Source organism: Equus asinus, chromosome 12 (assembly GCF_041296235.1).
Source record: "Equus asinus isolate D_3611 breed Donkey chromosome 12, EquAss-T2T_v2, whole genome shotgun sequence".
Lineage (NCBI taxonomy): Eukaryota > Metazoa > Chordata > Mammalia > Perissodactyla > Equidae > Equus > Equus asinus.
In genome coordinates, this window is record NC_091801.1 from 72,109,304 (window position 1) to 72,128,617 (window position 19,314).

Sequence of the window (19,314 nt, forward strand, 5' to 3'; positions counted from 1 at the left end):
TTTTTTTTTTGCTAGGGAAGATTCATCCTGAGCTAACATCTGTTGCCAATCTTCCCCTTTTTTTTTTTTTTATGTGAGCTGCTGCCACAGCATGGCCATTGACAGATGAGTGGTGTGGTTCTGCACCCAGGAACCCAACCCAGGCTGTCAAAGTGGAGTGCGCCGAACTTTAACCACTAGACCATCGGGGCTGGCCCTGCGAGTTTCTTAAATTGTCCTTCCTTCTTTCTTTCCTTCCTCCCTCCCTCCCTTCTTCCCACCTTTCCCTAACAAATGTTTTGTTAAATATTCTAAGTGTTTATGCAAATATGCATTTACCTAAATACCATGTGAGTGCCTCCTCTGAGTTAGACCCTCAGCCTGGCCCTGGGGATGAAGTAATGTACATCCTTATAGACCTGCTCCTCTGGAGTGTGCTTCCAGGGGGGTTGCAGACCCAGATTAAATCAACAGATGAAAAGTAAATAGAGAACGAAATTGTGTTGAAGTACACCGACAGTAAACACAGGGCTGGGAGAGAGAATAAAGGGGGACACCCTTGAGATGGGGTTCCAGCAAAGCCCTTCCTGTGGAGGTGACTGTCAAGCTAAGACCTGAAGGAGCAGCGGCAGGGAGAATGGGGAAGCTGTTCAGACAAAGGCCCTGAGATGGGCAAGACTTAGGCATAGTTGAGGAACTTAAGAAGGCCCATATGGCCACAGGGAATGAGGAGGGAGTAAGGTGACGGGGTGGGGGGGGGGGGTGGTGTGGTGGGGACTGCAAGGCCAGGGACCCTAGCAAAATGAGGCAGAGAAAAAGGGAGGGAATAACATGGCAAGCCCGGGATTCTGGAAGAACTCATAGGTGCGCCCCCTCCCCTAGAGGATGACTTCCCGGTTGGAGCAGTTGTAACTCAGATTCACACAGAGCTGGTCAGAATTCCAGAGCTGGTCAGCGCTTAGGCACGAGTAGAGTCAGCCTTGCCATTTTCAGTGTTAGAGGTACTGAGATTCAGCAAGGGGAGGTGACCTGTCCAAGGTCACCCAGCTGGAAAGTGGTGGGACAAGTCGGCTCCCCAAGGCCAGAGCTCTTTGTGCCGTGCCACCAGCCTGTTCCCTTCCAGGGGCTCTCCGAGTAGGCCGCTGTGTTTGAACTCACCTTCCAGAAGTGTGCTCTGCAGTTTTGGTGAGGCACGGTTGTCAGCTGCCCCCGGAGTGCCTTCACAGTGATTCCCCGGGTGCTCCGACAGCCTCATGTCAGAGCTCCAGGAGGCATGCCTTCCAGGCCCTCCACAGCTGATCCCCCCTGAGCCCTGTCACAGTGGACCCCCCATTGGGCCTGGAGAGCTACCTCTGTCACTGCCTTCTAGTTGTCGCCCCCGGACATGCGTAAGAAAGCAGACAGACCTCTCAAGGAAGATGTCTGGAGCTAGAGAGCGGTTCTCCCCATGTCCCCAAGCATCTCTTCCCCTTCTCTGCATCCAGGCTGGTGCTGTGGCCCGTTGATCCCAGGACAGGTCTCATCACACCTCACTTCTGGTACAAGAGACGCTTGTTCTCTGCTCTCCTTCCTTCACACGCTTTTTCTGGGGAAGACTGCAGAGACTGTTTTATTCCATCATTGCCTCCTTCCTGCCATTGGCTCCCAATGAGGACCTGCAGGTGGCACATCCCATTTGCAGAGTAAACTCCCACTTTGCTGGTCTAGACCACTGGTTTCCAGCCCGCCCTCTGGGACACTATGCTGAGGGGCTCCTGGGCAAGGCTGATTGGGCCGCCATGTCAGAGACTTCTGGTTACAGCACTCTACTGGGAGAACCCATGGAAGAGTCCCAGGAAAGGTTACATTTTCCTTTCATCTTTAGTAATAGAACCCCCAAGTTTTAGCTGGGTGCATGAATAAAAGACTAAATTTCCCAGCCTCCCTTACAGCCATGTGCTTAGTTTCTCATAATGAAATAAAAACACAAGTGTCTTGAATGCTCTCTTGGAAGAGTTCTTGTGGAGGGAGGGAGCACCTTTTCATCATTCTAGCTAGCAAGAATGTAGAAGTGATGGCTGGCACTTAAGCAGCTATCTTAGACCATGAAGTAGAATCTAGATCAACAAGATTGAAGGATCCTGGAAACTATGGAGTCTCCTGGTAATCCTGAACTGTTCCCTCTAGACTTCAGGTATATGAGAGAAAAATACATTTCTATCTTGTTTGTCAGCCAAACCACATCTTAAAGAATACAGCTGCCCACATCACTGTATGTCTGACGTCAGAAGGCTTGTTGTGCTTTGATTCAATGATCTTTTGCTTTAGGGGGCCATGAAGTGTGCTGGGTACCAGAGATGCAAAGACAGAAATGGTTCGCTATTTTTCAGTTGGATTAGTTTACTGGGGCTGCTGTAACAAAATACCACAGCCTGGGGGGCTTAAAAGAAATTTATTTTCTCAGTTCTGGAGCCTAGAAGTCCAAGATAGGTGTCCGCAGGGCTGGTTTCTCTTGAGTCCTCTCTCCTTGGCTTGCAGATGGCCACCTTCTCACCGTGTCCTCACATGGTCTTTTCTCTATGTACGTGAATCCCTGGCGTCTCTCTTCGTAGGGCCCCACTGTAATGGCGTCATTTTAACTTAGTCACCTCTTTAAAGACCTTATCTCCGAATACAGTCACATTCTGAGGTCCTGGGGGTTAGGGCTTCTTATGAATTGGAGGGAACACAATTCATCCCATAACACCAGTGAATGGACTTCTCTTGGGAAGGACAGACAGGACTAAGATTCCATTCGTCCTTGAGATAATCAAGTAATTGGTGTGTCTGGTGCCAGAACAAAAAATCCATAATGTGTCAGGAAGCCCCTCCTCATTTCCAAAATGGAAATGCCTTCCCTGATGGTTGTTTGGAGTCTTTGCCTGACTTGACCTTGCACTGCCTTTGACACAGTTAACCACTCCTCCTTGAAATATGTCCATCATCGGGCTTTCAGGACCCCTCTCTCCTGGTTTGCCTCCCTCTCCCAGCCGCCCTTCTCAGGCCCCTTTGCCTGTTTCTCCTCCTCTCCCTGACCCTATGTTTTACAGAGTTGGAACATTTGCCTGGAGAACTTGGTTCTTAGATCTCCGCTTTTCTATCTGCACACAGTCCTTAGAGAGCTCCTTTGGTCTTACGGGTGTCCATGTCCTCTTTATACCAACATCTCCCCAGTGTTCTCTCCTCCCCGGCCTCCAGCCTGGTACATTCAGCTGCCTCCACCTCACCTCCACGTGGATATCCAGCCACCATCACAAACTTCTGATTTCCCCCCCAAGTCTCCCCATTTGTGGTCTTCTGCATCTTTGTTAATGGCAGCTCCATCTTTTCCATCATCAGCCTACAACGTAGGTTTAGTTGACCTTGGACTCCCTCTCTCTCCCATCGTATCTAGTCTGTCAGCAAAATCTGTCCAGAATATCACCTCCTCTCAGTATCCCCTGCCCCTGCCTTGGTCTAAGCCGCCATCGTTTCTTGCCTGCATTATTGCGACAGCCCTTGGCTGGCCTCCCTGTGTCTGCCTTTGCCCCTCTACAGTCTGTTCTCAAAACAGCAGCCTGGGGGACCCTTTGAAGTGGAAACCACAGTGTATAACCTCTCTGCTTCAGAACTCCCATGTGCTTCCCATCCAATTCAGGTACGGGCTTTGCAATGGTCAACGAGGCCCATGGGGTCCAGCCTTGCTGCCCCTGACTGTGTCCTGGTTCTTTCCATCTCACTCATCCCACCTTGCCCTCTACGCCCTGCTGTCTCTCAGACACACCACGCATGCTTGGCTCAGGCTGCTGCACCTGCTGTGCTCTCTCTACCCTCACTGCTCACTTCCTCACCTCTTCCAGGCCTTTGCTCAGATGGTACCATCTCAGCGAGGCCTTTCCTGCCACCGAATTCAACATTCAAACTCCCCCATGTTCTGTAGCACTCTTTCTTCTCTTTCCAGCTTTGTTTCCCTCCGTTGCTCTTGGCACCTTTTAATGTGCCGTACCATTGTTTATGTTGATCCATTAGTTCCCCCGTCCCATCAGAAAGTAAACTCTAGGAAGGCAGAGAATTTTGTTTTAGCCCCTGCCTAGAACAGCACCTGGGACATGGCACTCTGTAAATATTTGTAGAATGAATGAATGAATGAATGAATGATCTTACCCCAAAGACACACTTCACAGCAAATAAACCTTTATTTCAAGCATCAACCTTTGGTCTTTGATATATATATAATATATATATACATACACATATACAGTGATAAATATATATTTTATATATTTGTATATGCTTGAAAGTTACAAGAATGTATATATCACATACATAACATGTATCAAGATATATATATAAAGCATATGTGTATATATATAAAAGGTTTATATATACACACACATACAGAATATATATTTGTCAAAGACCAAAATGTATTTTCTATCTATAGCCAAGGTGCCGTGGTTTTGCAGAGAAGGCTCCTTCTGGTTCCCCCGCTGCCAGTCAGGAGGCACTCAGGCACAACTGTGCAGTAAGCGGGACACTTCTAGCCTCTGGTTTTCCAGAGCAGAGAGCACATCATGGCCAGAAAATTTCTGCCTCACCTCTGGTTCTTCAGAGTGGCAGGCTGGTCACAGGTGTGGTGCATCAGACTATGAAAACGCTGGTGGCCGTGGCTCCCTGCCTCTGTGTCAGCCTCCTTGAGGCCCGCTCCAGCACGAGCTGGAAAAGGCATGCCTTTCTCAGAGGGTGGAAAGCTGGTGAGTTCCCTGGTATCTCCTCCCTGTGTCCTGGGCCCGTATGATCTGGCTCTGGCCCACTGTCCACTTCACCATGGCCACTTTCCCCTCCCCTCGCCATGCTCTTGACATGCTGGCTTCTTTGTGTCCCCGTAGGTGCCACCTCCTGCCCGTCCAGCTCCATCTCCAGCTTGAAGCTTTGCCAGCTGCTCACTCTACTGCATTGCTCCCCATGGGGCATAGAATTGGGTCCCCCAAAGAGACATATTCAAGTCTCAACCTGTGGCACCTAAGAATGTGACCTTATTTGGAACTAGGGGTTTTGCAGATGTCCAGTTCAGAAGAGGTCATACTGGATTAGGGTGGCCTCTAAACCCATGACCAGTGTCCTCATAAGAAGGACATGGACACACAGCGGAGTGGGCTGTGTGAAGATGGAGGCGGAGAATGGAGTGGTACTCTACAAACCATGGAATGCCAAAGATGGCTGACCAACCGCCAGGGGCTAGAAGAGGCAAGGAAGGAGCTTACCCACAGGTTCGGTGGGCGCACGGCCCGCCGACACCTTGATCTCTGGCCTCCAGACCTGTGAGAGAATAAACCTGTGTTGTTTTAAGCGATGTGGTTTGCGGTACTTTGTTACGGCAGCCCTGGGAAACACATCCATCTCTCTTTCATCCTTTGGTTCTCACCCTAAATGCCACCTCCTTGAAGGGCTTTCCTGGACTCTCAATCATAGCTAGTTATTTTACTAGTTCTCTACCCATCGCTTATTACCACGTGAGATTCTCTTTTGAAAGCTTCCCCTGACAGACTGTAAGCCCTCTGCCGTCTCTGTGCTGTTCGCGGTGTGTCCCCACTCGGGCAGAATACCTGCACACACCGACGGAGCAATAAATACGTGTTGGATGGAGGCATCGCAGTCCAGCGAGAATCTTCCACACTTGCACATTCCGTGTATCAACATCTGTGTCATAAGATCCCCAGTCAGAAGGTTGCCTTGGTGCTTCGCCTACAAATCCTGAAAATACAATTATTCAAATTGAGTCGCTCAACCCGTGTCACCTCGCAGTCAGAGAGATAGGAGGATCTTTGAGGACTTTCCAAGCCAGGGTCCATTCTTACTAGTTAGGCTGAACGTGTTTTCCTGCTAAGAATAGGAACCAGAAATGAGTATTACCCAAGTGATTAGAAAGATCTTAAATAGAAAAAAAAAAACCTCCAAAAATGTAAGTCCGCTCACCCTTACCCTCCTTCTCAACGTCTGCTCCCTGCCTCCCATCCTTGGGACCTCCCAGTCTTGTCTCCTGGGTCATGACAAATGGTGGCCCCATTTTGGACCGCTCCACATTCTGTTGTGTTGCTCCTTCTCGAGGTTTAGATGGAGATGTCTTTTAGGTGCTTTTAGATGATTCTAGAATTGACATCTCCCCTGAGACTTATTTGTCACATGGTATGTAGGTTTGGCCTCTGATGGATTCAGAATGACTTTTATTGTGGACCTAATGCATACCGGCTTTTACACTAGGTGGTTTTACAGTCTGCAGCTTCTTTTTCATTAAATCTGTTTCACATCTATGTTCACTATGAAGTGATCTCCCTTCAGAGCTATTTTACTGATGAGGAAACTGAAACTCAGAGAGGTTAAGAAATTTGCCTAAGATCACACAGCCAATAATTGGTAGAACCCTTTTCAAACCTAGGTCTGTCTGACTTCAATGCTAATGTCTTTTTCTCTAAATTTTACAACTGAAAAAAGCAGCCCTAACTAGAAATTGCCTTATTAGTAGCAAGGGGCTTTATTTTATAAGGATTCAGCTATGCTTGGCACTGCCCTGTCAGTGGTTATCTACTAGCCTGTTGGGAGGGGTTTTGACTGTTGGATTTATGGACCCGGGACACTTGGTATGTGCTCAGGACACTGCACAGACCTGGCAAGCACTCTGGCTGGGGGTCATCTTCTCCTGGGACTGTGCTTTCTGACTCTGGGACATTAGTCTAGCCACTTCTCTCCTCCAGCCTCAGTTTCCCCAACCACAAAATTAGGACTCAGATTCGATGATCTCCATGTTGCTGTCCTGTCCTGATAATCTAGCATTTTGGCATCCTGGGGCTATAACTACCAGTGCTTCCATGCCCCACAAACTCAAGACTTCCCATTATGTCTGGAGTCCATGGCCTACACCAAAATGTCCAAGGCACCCTGCAGGTCCATCTGTCAGAGGCCCTGCCTTACCCATCTCTCCCATGCCATCAGCACACATCGTCTCCTCTCTTGGAGTCAGTCCTGTTGGTGGCCCTGGGGCAAGTTTCTTAACGTCTCTGAACTTCCATATTCTCCTCTCTGAAATGATCTCAAATAAGCGTAAAAAACCACCTCATCGGCTCATTGTGAGGGTTACGTGAAATAAAACAATAACCATTGTTCACTTTCTAGGGGCCTTGAAGTGTGCCGAGTCTTGGCCCAGAAGCGCACACTCTGGAGCCAGATGGATGTGTTCAAATCTTGGCTACGCCACTGACTCACTTACCAGTTGTGTGGGTTTGGGCAAGTTGCTTTACTTCTCTGTGCCTCAGTTTCTTCTTTTGTAAAGCAGGAACAGTACCAACCTACCTCTGGGCTTGTTATGGGGTTTAAATGAGTTCGTATTTGTAAGACACATAAAATAGTGAGAGGCACAGAGCAAGTGCCATGTGAAGAGTTAGAAATTATTATTAGTTCCTCTAATTCTCAAATCAGCCTGACGTGGGGTTCTGTCACTATCCTCATTTTATAAATGGGGAAGATCAGTAACTTGGCCAAGGCCTTGAACCCACACTGGCCGGCAGGGTCTCAACCTTCAGCCTCACTGACTAGCAGAAAGGAGGAGGATCCATGCTTGGGGTTTAATGGTCTGCCATAGCCATCTTGAAATTCTTAATAATTTTATCTTTGAATCTGTGCTTTGTAAGTGAAGTCCTGCTTCCCGTCCAGTCTCACCTCCCGAGATGGGTTCCAGGCTGCCCCCTCCCCTGCCCTTGCCACACCCAGCATCTGCCCTCAGTCCTGGTGGGGATCTGGGCACAGGCGTGGGGAGGGGTAGGGTCGAGGGGCAGGGCCGTGAGTGGCTGTGAGGGGCAGCACTCACTGGCGAGCATCCCTGGGCCAGAGGGAGCACAGCATTAAATAGCAAATCAAAAAAACCCACAACAGATGAAGATAGAGGTCATGGAATAAAGTAAAAAGCTGTTTTCCTTCCTCTTTGAACAAGAGGCCTCCCCGTGTTTTCACTTTGCACGGGGTGGGCCAGCCCTGGGTACAGAGCATGTCACGGTAGAAATGAAATGATAGCTCCCTTCCCCTTCAGAAGAAAACCAGAAATGCTTATTCGGGGTTCAGTCACTCAGTGCAGTCTGTTTTGAGTTTTGGTTCGTAGGTAGAGACAGTGTTTTGAAAAAGGGCAGAAAGGTGGCACTTTAGCCACTTCCCACAAAGATGTCTTCTCCAAGGCCTCCTAAGGCCTTTCTGTGATTTGCATGCAAAAATGTGGGCCATTTCCCAACCAGCAGCCCTGTTAGGTGGCAGATAATAGGAAAATCTTGTTTTTTCCTTCCTCTTCTGTTGCTATGATCCTCAGATGCAGAGGGCTCTCTTTAAAAGATGCTGGGGGGCAATTCCTTTATGCACATGTGGGCATCTCTGCATCTGGCAAGGCTGGAGCCAGGCCATGGAGGTCTGGAAGAGGGACCACACAGGCCAGGCAGGGGACCACCAGGGATGCCCTGCTAGTTGGTCTCGGCACCTCTCCAATGCCGCCCTCAGGACTACTGGGAGAAGACTCAGGACACAGAAGTGAAGGGAAAAGGGAGGGTCACTGTCACGCAGGGGCAGATGCTCAGAGCCATGGAGTGGGTGAGCTCCTCATCCCATGTGTCTCTCGTCCAATGTGAGGCTCACTGAGAGCAGAGTGCGCAGCAGCTCCAGGCTGATTCAGGGCCACTGCAGAAGGGCGTCCAGTGAGAGGCCCCAGATAGAGAGAACAGACAACACACTCTGCTGGGAGCAGTGTCTCCTTGCTTGAGTGCAGGCCACATAGCACATCATGAAGATGGAAGATTCCAGAAAGAGTGAGGGATGCAGGAGAAGCCTGCTAGGGGAGGCCAATAAGGAGGAAAGGTGGCCTGGGATTGGATGGGAGTTTGGGGGACAGTTGGGCCTTGGCCAATTTCCTTACCTTGGAAACTGTCCTGTCTTCAAGAGCCTGCTGCCCAAGCCACCAGGCCAATCTCATTTCCACACCTGCCTTGGGCACCTTTGAAACCCCTGGATGTGACAGCTTGGGCGGTGGACCCCCTGGGGCATCCATGCATCTTTGTTGTTAGTAATCCTGCTCTCACTACTCCTTCAAAGTTATCCCCTCCATCTGCTCCATTGCTCCTAAGAACAGCTTCTTTATCCAGCTCAACACACCTTTCCTGTTTCTCTGTTTATAGGAGAGAGACTAGGAAGGGAGGGGGCAGGGCACAGAAGACCTAGCCTAGGGTTTCTTTTATTGAGTTCTGCCATGTGTCAGAGCAGGGACCCAACTAGCTAGGGTCATAGTCCAGACTAGCATGTTGAACTCCCAACATATAGCTGAATAATTTATACGCTTTTTACTTGTTTTTGCCGTTTTCTGATAATAGTTGGCATTTACTGACTTCTGTCTATAAGTTTGGCCCCTTGCTGGGCACCCCGCATGCACAATCCCTTTTCAGTCTCTTGTATTGAGATATTTTTTATGCACACCAAAAGTGCGAACATCTTAAGTATAGAGTTTGGTGAGTTTTGACAAATGTATACACCCATGTACCCATCACCCCCAAACAGGAATAGAGGACATTTCCATCCCCCCAAAAGTTCCCTTGTGCCTCTTTCTATTCACCATCCTTAGCCCACCCTCACATGAAAGTAACCACTGCTCTGATTTCTGTCACCACAGGTTCGTTTGCCTGTTCTAGAACTTACGAATGGAAGTTTTGCTTTTTCACATCTGGCTTTTTTCACTCTGTATAGTGTTTATGACATTTCTCCAGGTATAGCAGGAACCACTCCGTTTAATTCCTGCCTAATATTCTGTTGTCGGAATATATCGCACTCTGTTTATCCTTCATCTGTTGATGGACATGTGGGTTGTTGTCAAGTTCTGGTGATTACAAACAAGCCTGCTATGAGCCGTCATGTACGAGGCTTTTTATAGACATAAGTCTTGGGGAAATACCTAGGAGTGGAATTATTGGGTCATATGCTAAGTATATTTTTAACTTTATAAGCAACTGCCAAACTGTTTTTCCAAGTGGTTGTGTCATTTTTGTACTCCCACCCTGAGTGCGTGAGAGTTCCAACTGCTCCACATCGTCACCAACACTTGGTATTGACAGTCTTTTCATTGCGGCCATTCTAGTGGGTGTGAAATGGTATCTCGTGATTTGCGTTTCCCTGACGACAAATGTCATTGATCACCTTTTCATGTTCTTAGTGTCTATATCTTCTTTTGTGAAGTGTCTGTTTATGCGTTTGGGCAGGGGAAATGTTTGTCTTATTATTGAGTTGCAAGAGTTCTCAACGTGTTCTGGGTACGAGTCCCCTGTCAGCTGTATGTGCTGCAAAGGTTTTCTTCCAGTCTGTGCCAGCCCTGTCCCTTTGGATGCTCGCAGGAACCCTAGGAAGTGGATGTTATTATCTCTGCTTTGTTTTAGAAAGTCAGAATCTGAAGCAAAGAGAGGTTAAGTGAAAAGCCCAAAGTCACACAGCTACTCAGTAGCAGAGTGGGAATGCAGACCCATTGGTGTATGACTCAGAGCTTTGACATCCAGAACATCCCAGAGAGTGTCTCTCCACACATGAAGCCTTGTATCTCCCTGGCAGCCTCGAGATGCGTGGTCCTCAAGCCAGGGCCCAGGCTGGGTTATTTCAGTTCACACTCACTCCCTCTGCCTCACACATACCAGACCATCCTGGGAAGTGGCTGGCTCCCAGAACCCAGCTGGGAGAACCGTCTTCTCAGGAGGATGCCACAGAGCTTTGGGCTGCTCCGATGAAAGACATACTGCGGGTATTTTTACGGGCCTCCACGGATGCTGGCAGGATTGCCTCGTGCCAGGAATAACAATGAGGGGCCCAGGCAAGCTCACTGCCAGCCCTGCTCCGCGAGGCATCACTCGAGGAGGCGAGCCAGGCAGTGGGAAGGGAAGGGGGCGTGCAGGTGGGAGGGCAGGGCTGGGGTATTTGTCCATAGCTGTCTCACAGAAGGGCTGCTGGGTGCCCCAGGGACTCTGAGCAGGAGAAAGTGCCCTCCTGCAGTCAGAGCAAAAGGCTGGGAGGTTTTGAGAGAACGGGAACCACAGCAACTCCAGTTATCCACATGCTAGTTAGAACAGCGAGCCTTCGCTGAGCACTCCCTGTGCGCCAGGCAGTGTGTCCACACTTTGCATCCCTATTAGGTGCCAGATACGGTTAGGTGCTTTGCCTTACCAGCTTAAGGCTCATAATAACCCATGAGATAGGTATTATTAAGATGCCCACAGGAGGAAACTGAGGTTCAGAGAGGTTAAGTAATTTGCCTAACGTTATATCGTTTGTAAGTGGTTGAGGTTTGAATAGGGGTTAAGCTAATTCTACATACTATGCTCTGCTGCCTCTCTGTTCAACAAACTTGTAGCAAATTCCTACTTTGTGTCAAGTACTACATTAGGTGCCTTGGTCTGGGCAATATAACGTTGACCAAGACCTGTCCCTGTCTTTGGGTGGTGTAGAGGGTTGAATGGTGGCTCCAAAAAGATATGTCCACATCCCAGAACCTCTGAATGTGAGCTCCTCTGGATAAAGGGTTTTTGCAGTTGTAATTAAGTTAAAGATCTTGTGATGAGATCTTCCTGGATTACCCAGATGGCCCTAAATCCAATGACAAGTGTCCTTACAAGGGACAGAAGAAGAGAAGACAGAGAGAAGAGGAGAAGCCCTGTGAAGGTGGAGGCGGAGACTGGTGTTATGCAGCCACAAGCCAAGGAATGCCTGGAGCCACCAGAAGCTGCAAGAGGCAGCGAGTTCTCCCCTTGAGCCTGGGAGAGAGCATGGCTCTAGTATATTCTGTTCATTAGATGTGAGTCACCGGGTCCAGCCCACACACACTGGAGGGGATTACACAAGGGCTGAATACTGGGAGGGAGGACCCCTGGGGGTCAGCTTAGCGGCTGCCTCCCACAGTGCCAGAAGGCAGGAATCCCACCTTCTATTTCTCTGGCTCTCCAAAGGCATCTGGCACTGGGCTGAAAGGAAGGGAGAGAAGATTGCTCGTTGACCACGTGTGGGTTGCTGAACCAGATTCTTTATACATATCACTCACGTAGCATAATTTAACCCTCACAGGAACCCAGCAATGCGAGGGATTCACCCTCGTTTGTCAGAGAGGGTAACTGAGGCTCAGAAGATGATGCCACACTGTAGCAGATTAGATTAAGTCAGTGGTTCTCAAACTTTAGCTGCATCAAAATCACCTGAAGACAATTTCTGGGCCTTTTGCACAGAGTCTCTGATTCAGCAGGTCTAGGGTGGGACTGGACAATTTGCATTTCGAACAAGTTCTCAGGTCAAGCTGATGCTTCCAGTGTGTGACCAGGCTTTTAGAACCACTGGGGAATAAATGTTGGGAACCCTAAAGATTGGTGGATTAATGAATCAGATGTATTTCTTGCTCAAGTCACAGTCCTGTTAAGGTTAGATGGCTCTCTTCCATCCATGCACCATCTGGTCCCCCAAAGTCACCATGGAAGAGAAAAGAGGGCAGAGGGTCATATGGGATATTTTAAAGGGCCAGGTCTGGAAGTGGCTTTCCTGCCTTTTGTTCACACTCCAATCGCCAGAACTCAGTAACATGGCCCCAGCAACTGCAGGGGAAGCTGGGAAATGTAGTCTTCCCTAGGAGGAGGCAGTGGTTTGCTGAGCACACAGCTGGTCAGGGCCAGGCTTGGACTTGATCTCAGGTGCTTTCCCCCTTCATCTCTTGCCTTTTCCCTGGTTCAGGTGTTTTCGGTGGGCTTTCTCGTGTTCGTGTCAAGGGACTTTCTCTCCTCTAAACATTGAAAAAAGAGAAGAGGAAAGAGATATTTCTTGGGTCCATCAGTTCATTCTCTTGCCAGCAACTTTCACCCATTTAGAGGCCCAAGTGCTCAGCTTAACAGCTGTCCAGCACTTTGAAAGCTCCCAGCGTGTATGCAGGGGCGTCTTGCGCAAGTTTCACTTCTACCATCTTAAGCAATGCAGGGCCGCCAGAGCCTTCCTGTGAAATGCAAAGCCCTCCCCAAGATCCAGAGGTGAAGAGTGAAGACACTGGCATTGGGTTGAATCCCAGCTCTGCCACTTGTGGGCTGTGTGACTTTGGGCAAATTCTTAGCTTCACTATACCTCAGTTTTCCCATCTGTACAGTGGAGCTAATAATTTTGTGCATATTCAATAAAATAATGCACCTAAAGCCCTTTGAACAGTGCGAAGCACATGGAAAACTCTCAAGAAATGCCAGCCATCTTCCTGTCATCATCATTACTCCTCTTAAGATCTCACTACCTTCGCACACACCAGCCATACCAACTCACTTGCTGCCAATCTTGATGGTCATGCATGCTCCTTTGCTTTTGTACTTGATGTCCCTTCTCCTTGGAGGTCCCTGTCTTTCACCTATTCATTTATTCATACCTATTCATCTATTCATTTAACAAAGTTTTTCTCACCTCACAACTACACTACTCATACTGCAGACTCATCTAGTCAGCCCTTCCTGGCCATTCCCATTGGGCTGACCACTCCTGTTTTCAAGGCCTATTTACTTTTCTGTATCTCTGTGAGTAACCTGAGAGAAGAAAAACTGCCCTTTTGCCAACTGGGTTTACTGGTCTGAACCAAGTTCCTAATATGGCTGTCACATAGTAGGAGCTTAATAAATATTTGTTGAATGAATACATGAATGTCGCTCACCTCTGAATCTGTTCCTGGTGTCTAGTGCATTGTAGGTGCTCACTCAGGACTCTCTTCCTCCTGCAAGAGACTAAGTCAGTCTGGATTCATATCATCTAAAAGTCTTGGTTGGGGGAGGGCCACTTTTAATCGGTATATCTGGATTTTGCTTCCTTCTGAACCAGAAAGGTCTCTCTGGTCCTACTTGATCAAGTTTAAAATGACTGGTGGGGCTCTCCTCTGAAAAGTACGAGAAGATGCCACTTGCACCTGTGTTCCTTGGGCCATCCCCAGAGTCATCAAGGACTTCTTAACTGCCATGTTTGCTGACCGACTTCTGAGTGTTTGTCTCATGGGCTCCTGGAATCCCAGTGCCTAGATCAGTGCCTGGTAATCAAGGAGGGAGAGAGAGAGAGGGAGGGAGGGAGGGACCGAATGAGGAGGGGAGGAAGAAAGGAAAGAAGAAAGGAAGGAGGCAGGAAGGAAGGAAGGAGGGAACGAAAGAGGGAGGAAGGAAGGAAAGAGGGAGGAAGGAAGGAGGATGGAAGGAAGGAGGGAGGAAGAAAGGAAGGAAGGAGGGAGGAAAGATGGAAGGAGGGAGGAAGGAAAGAAGGAAGGAAGGAGGGAGGAAGGAAGGAGGGAGGGAAAGAAGGAAGGAGGGAGGAAGAAAAGAGGGAAGAAAGAAGGAGGGAGGAAGGAAACATGAAAGGAGGGAGGAAGGAAAGAAGGAAGGAAGGAAGGAGGGAGGAAAGAAAGAGGGAGGGAAAGAAGGAAGGATGGAGGAAGGAAGGAGGGAGGAAGAAGGAGGGAGGAAGGAAGGAGGGAGGGAAGGAAAGAAGGAAGAAGGGAAGGAAAGAAAGAAGGAGGGAGGAAGGAAGGAGGGAAGGAGAGAAGAAAGGAGGGAAAAGAGAAGGAAGGAGGAGGGAAGGAAGGAGGGAGAAAGAAAGGAAGGAAGGAGGGAGGAAGAAAGGAAGGAGGGAGGGAGGAAGGAAGGAAGGAAGGGGCCCTTTCCTACTGGCTAACATCTTAGAAATGAAGATTTGGAGTCAAAATTATTGCCCCCCTAGTCTAATAGTGTGGATGGCAACACTTGGCCAAAACACTCGCTCAGGCCCTCCTTTCATGAATTTGATTTCTTTGGCAGTTGAGGTTTGGTCTTGCTTGGTAAGGTGGCTCTAGAACTTAATCTGCTCCCTTTCTGTCTCACCTTCTCCACCTGCTTGGTTCGTTGGCCTCTTGGGCAGGCCAGGATAGAACTTTTTGTGCTGGTGGTGGGCTTACTGTGGAAGGGGGTGCTGATAGAGGGGTTTGGAAGGGCTGAGTGTGCCTTCCATCCTCTGTGGCCTCCTTAGAGGGACACATGGCCTGTCGCCTATTTATGTCATGGAGGAACTGCATGTGATTTTATAGACATTTTTCTTTTGTTTCTGATACTATTTACAGAAGGTTGTTCCGATGTTGTCCCAATTTTTACTTCTCATCCATTGTCATGCCTACACCCATGCATTTTTTTCCTGGGTGTCCACTTTTCTTGCCCCTGTGAAGCAAAACTAATGTTAATTGAGATTTTAATATGTGGCAGAGACTTTGCTTGGTATTTTCACACCTGTTGTCTCATTTATTCTTCGCAATAATCCTGCAAGGTAGATAGTCTTAGCTCCATGCTACAGGTGAGGGAAATGTGGCTCAGAGATTTTAATTTCACGGAGCTAGAAAGAGTCTTTTCATCACATCTATAATCTGTCTGCCCCTTTAACGGTCCTGCCTTGTATCCACTTGCAGGTTCTTTTTCAGGCTATTTTGGTTTCCTCCGCATCGCACATTACATGCCTCGACCGCTGTGCCTGTATTTCATGGTCTCCTGTAATAAATGCTTCTGAACGTGGGCTTGAACGCTAATTTGTTTGTAGTTATTATTTCCCAAAAGGAAAAAAAAAATGTCCACTTAAGTCTCTCTTCTTTTATCTTTTCAGACCCTGAGGGCCGATTTTCAGTGGCTCTCTTGGAGCAGATATAACCGAGAAATCAATATAGCTGTTAGATTAATCCTTGGCAACCGTAATGTCAGCGCATCTCCTGCCCCAGGATGTTGACAGAGATGTCAGTGCCGGGAGGAGGGAGGTACTTAAAAGGAGGAATGGGGGCCTCTGAAGTGAAGGGGAGAATTAAAACCCCACAGAGCCTCACTTAGCAGACTGGAAATTGCAGGCGGCTGCCTCCGGCATAGTCAGGTCTTTCTTCAGAGAATGCAGGGGCTTCGAGTCATGCATGGCAGAGGGGTGTGCAAGGCTTGGGCTTCGGGAGGCCCTTCAGGAGGATGAAATCGGCAGTGGTGGAGCAGAAGCCTGAACCAGAATCTCTCTCTTTTAGAGACCAGGTTCTCGGCCCCGCCTGAGATGGGGTAGAGGGTGGGAGGATCTCTTGCAATTTCCTTTTTCCAGTGGATCTGGCCTTCTGTTACTATTATTGTTATTTCCTGACACAAAGGGAGAGGGCATTCTTTATAAACACAGTGCTTGGCTCATGGGGAGCGCTCAGAGTATGCTTGAGTGGTCAATGCCGGTCAGTCTACAGAGCACATTCGGTGAGTTGACAACTATGTATTAAAGGCCTTCTCCATGTCAGGTGCTGCTCAAGGTGCAGGGACGAGGTGGGGATGGGAGTTCTGCAGTAAACAAAATATCAGACAAGATCTCTGCCTTTAGGGAGCTCACATTCTAGTGGAGACTAAGGAATTGAGCTAAGCTATTCTCTCTCTCCTACAGAGGTGGCCAGCTGCCCCCCCGAGTCTCTTCCCCCCCTTCCTTTGTAGAGCAGCGGTTCTCAACCAGGGGCCATTGTGCCCCCAGAAGATATTTGGCAATGTCTGGAGGCGTTTTTAGTTGTCATGAGTTGGGGTAGGACCCAGGGTTGCTACCAGACATCCTACTGTGCACAGGACAGCCCCCTCGCAAAGACTTGTCCAGCCTTCAGTGCCCATGGTGCCAGGGTTGAGAAACACTGGTGGAGAGAGAGGTGGCTGCTCATTCAGTGGCTGTACTTCCCGGCTTCCTGTGCAGCGAGGTGTGGCCCTGTGACTAGTTCTCACCAAGGGAGTGGGAACAGGAGTGCCCTGCCCATACCAGGTGCAGGGCTTTCCGTAAGTGGATGTGCCTCTTTCCCTTCCTCAAGCTGGGTAAAGAGAGCAACAAGGTCCCAGGTGACAATGGAGCCACCTGGGGCCCTCAATTGCCACGTGGGGAGAGCTGTCTGCCAATCAGAGACACTCGCCATGAACTGTCATGAGAATAAGAACTAAAATTCTGTTATGTTTAAACCATTTTGCATTTTGGGATCTCTCAGTTACCGCAGTTTAATCTCCCCTCCTACTGTAGTCGCTAAGTCTTGTCAATAGTTCTTCAATGGTAAGAAGAGCTAACATTCATTGAGTGCACATTGTGAGCCAGACACTAAGCTCTTATATTTATATTAGATCTCATTTTATCTTCATACCAACCCTATGAAATAGGGACTATTATTATCCTTGTTTTTGGGATAAAGGAACAAATGCTTAAGGAGGTTAACCGGGCGAGTAAGTACCTGATGGCAGTTTAATGCCAGCTTCCAGTCTCAACCTCTGGAACAAGTTCCTTTCTCCATCCTTTACATCTCTTTGTTTGGGCATAATCGTCTCCATTTAGGGTCACTTAACTGTTTCCTTCTTGGTCCCTCTTCCTCCATTGTGGACACCGCAAATAGAATGCCTTTTTAAAAACCAGATCTGAACCTGCTTCTTTCCTGCCCTCCTCCCCTCAGTGACTGCCCACTGCCTTCAGTGTGGAGCGCATGCTCCTTGCCAGGGCAAAGCGGTCCGTCTGTGATCCACCCCAGCCTACTCCGCTACCTTCATCATCTCTTGCTCGTTCTTCCTTTGGCCACGCATCCCGGGCTTCGGCTGTGCTGTAAGATGAAAGGATTATTCTTTTTCCAAAATTATTCTTGCTCTGCAGTTAGAGGAACACACAGTTAGAGGAACAAGCTTCCCCTGTGTGTTTTCAGGAGTTAAAGCAAGGATTGTTTGACCATCTCCTGGGAACACTGTTGAAAGGATTCTTATATTGGGTGGGAGGTGCATTCCAACCAGACATTGCTACGGTTCTTCAAAACACAGCTAATTGCACAACGTAAGGTGAACCCGGTTTTTCAACTTCGTTCAGCTCTCAAATTCTATTTGTTCTATTAAAGACTATATTGACTTTGGAGAGTAATTTGGCAGTATTACACTACAGCAACTCTACTCCTAATTATACTCCCTAGAGAACTCTCATGTGCAAGGAGAAACGTCGTATTTGTAATTGTATAAAACTGCTAAGCTAAATGTCCATCCACAGGAGAATGGACCAAATAAACTCATACAAGGAGTATTGTAGAGGAGTGAAAATAAATGAACGAGAGCTACATGTAGTAAATAGGGATGAATCTCAAAAACATAACGTTAAGTATAAAAAGCTGTCTGAAGAAGGATAGGAATGGTATGACGTCATAAGTAATGGTATATATTGTTCCAGTTGGGGTCCAATAGTAATCAAAAGACACAAGCAGAATTCTGAAGAGAAGGAAAGGAAGGGACCATGTATAGTGGTGGCAGATGCGGTAGATTGTTTCATGGCCACCAATTCCTCCCATCCTGTTATGTAGTCCCACTCTGCTGCTCCTTCCATCCAGAGGTGGAATCTGTTTTCCCATCCCTTTTCATCTGCGTTGGCTTTGTGACTCGTTTTGACAAACAGATCGTGGAAACAGTGACTTGGAACGAATTATAGAGGCCTTGCCATTTCTGCCTTCACTCTTTTGGAATGCTTCTGACATCATGTCAAGGAACCTGCACTACCTACTGGAGGCTCTGGAAAGAGGACCCAACTGCCGGCCAGGACCAACCACCAGATATGCGAGCGAGACCATCAGGACCAGCCGGCCTCTGGCTGACCACCAACTGGCTGCAAATGTGTGAGTCCAGTCTACACCCCTGTGAGCAGAAAAACTTCCTAGCTGAGCCCAGCTCAAATGACCAACTCACGGAAATCACCAGCTTCCTCATCAGGAAAATGGGAGTAGTAATGGTGCCCTTCCTGCTGTGTAAGGACTCAATGAGATAATGAAGCGAGTCGGCCTGGCGCACAGTAAGTGCTCAGTAAGTGTTAACTGTTGGTGTTTTGTAGGAGCGACCCACGAGACTGATTTTCAGAACAAACCGACTGTTTTCCTCTTGGACTGTGGCCACTGCCGGAGAGCACAAGGGATGACAGGTGGCCGGGCACCCTGGGGAATTTGAGGAGATGCCCCTCAGGATGGGGGGGGGGGAGGCTCAGAACCCTTGGTGAGGGGTCAGGATGGCACTATTCTGGGGCGTGTTCTCCACGCTCTGTGGAGACAGCATGCGGCTTGGAATCAAACCTGAATTCGATTCCCGGTACTGCCGCTTGGCAGCTGTGTGACTTATGGCAAGTCATTGAGCCTCCTTGATCCTCAATATCCCGTCAGCTAGAGAGCATCTCACAGGAGCATTTGAAGGTCCAGTAACCTGTTATATACAAACGAGGCTCTGAACTCAAATGCCTTCAGAGGCCAGGCAAGTGGGCCTGGTGAAGACAGGCGGG

General features: G+C 48.5%; 2 long non-coding RNA genes across 8 annotated transcripts in view; one reads left to right on the top strand and one right to left on the bottom strand.

Annotated features, from left to right (window-relative positions):
- The window catches only part of LOC106824820 (uncharacterized), a 454,906-nt gene that overhangs the window by 254,236 nt on the left and 181,356 nt on the right, over nt 1-19,314 (top strand). The window lies entirely within an intron of this gene.
- LOC139039935 (uncharacterized) lies at nt 4,866-18,436 on the bottom strand. The gene is made up of 3 exons (XR_011493366.1): nt 17,562-18,436; nt 13,700-13,759; nt 4,866-12,799 (listed from the first exon to the last, which is right to left on the bottom strand). It is a non-coding gene; the product is annotated as an uncharacterized lncRNA (long non-coding RNA).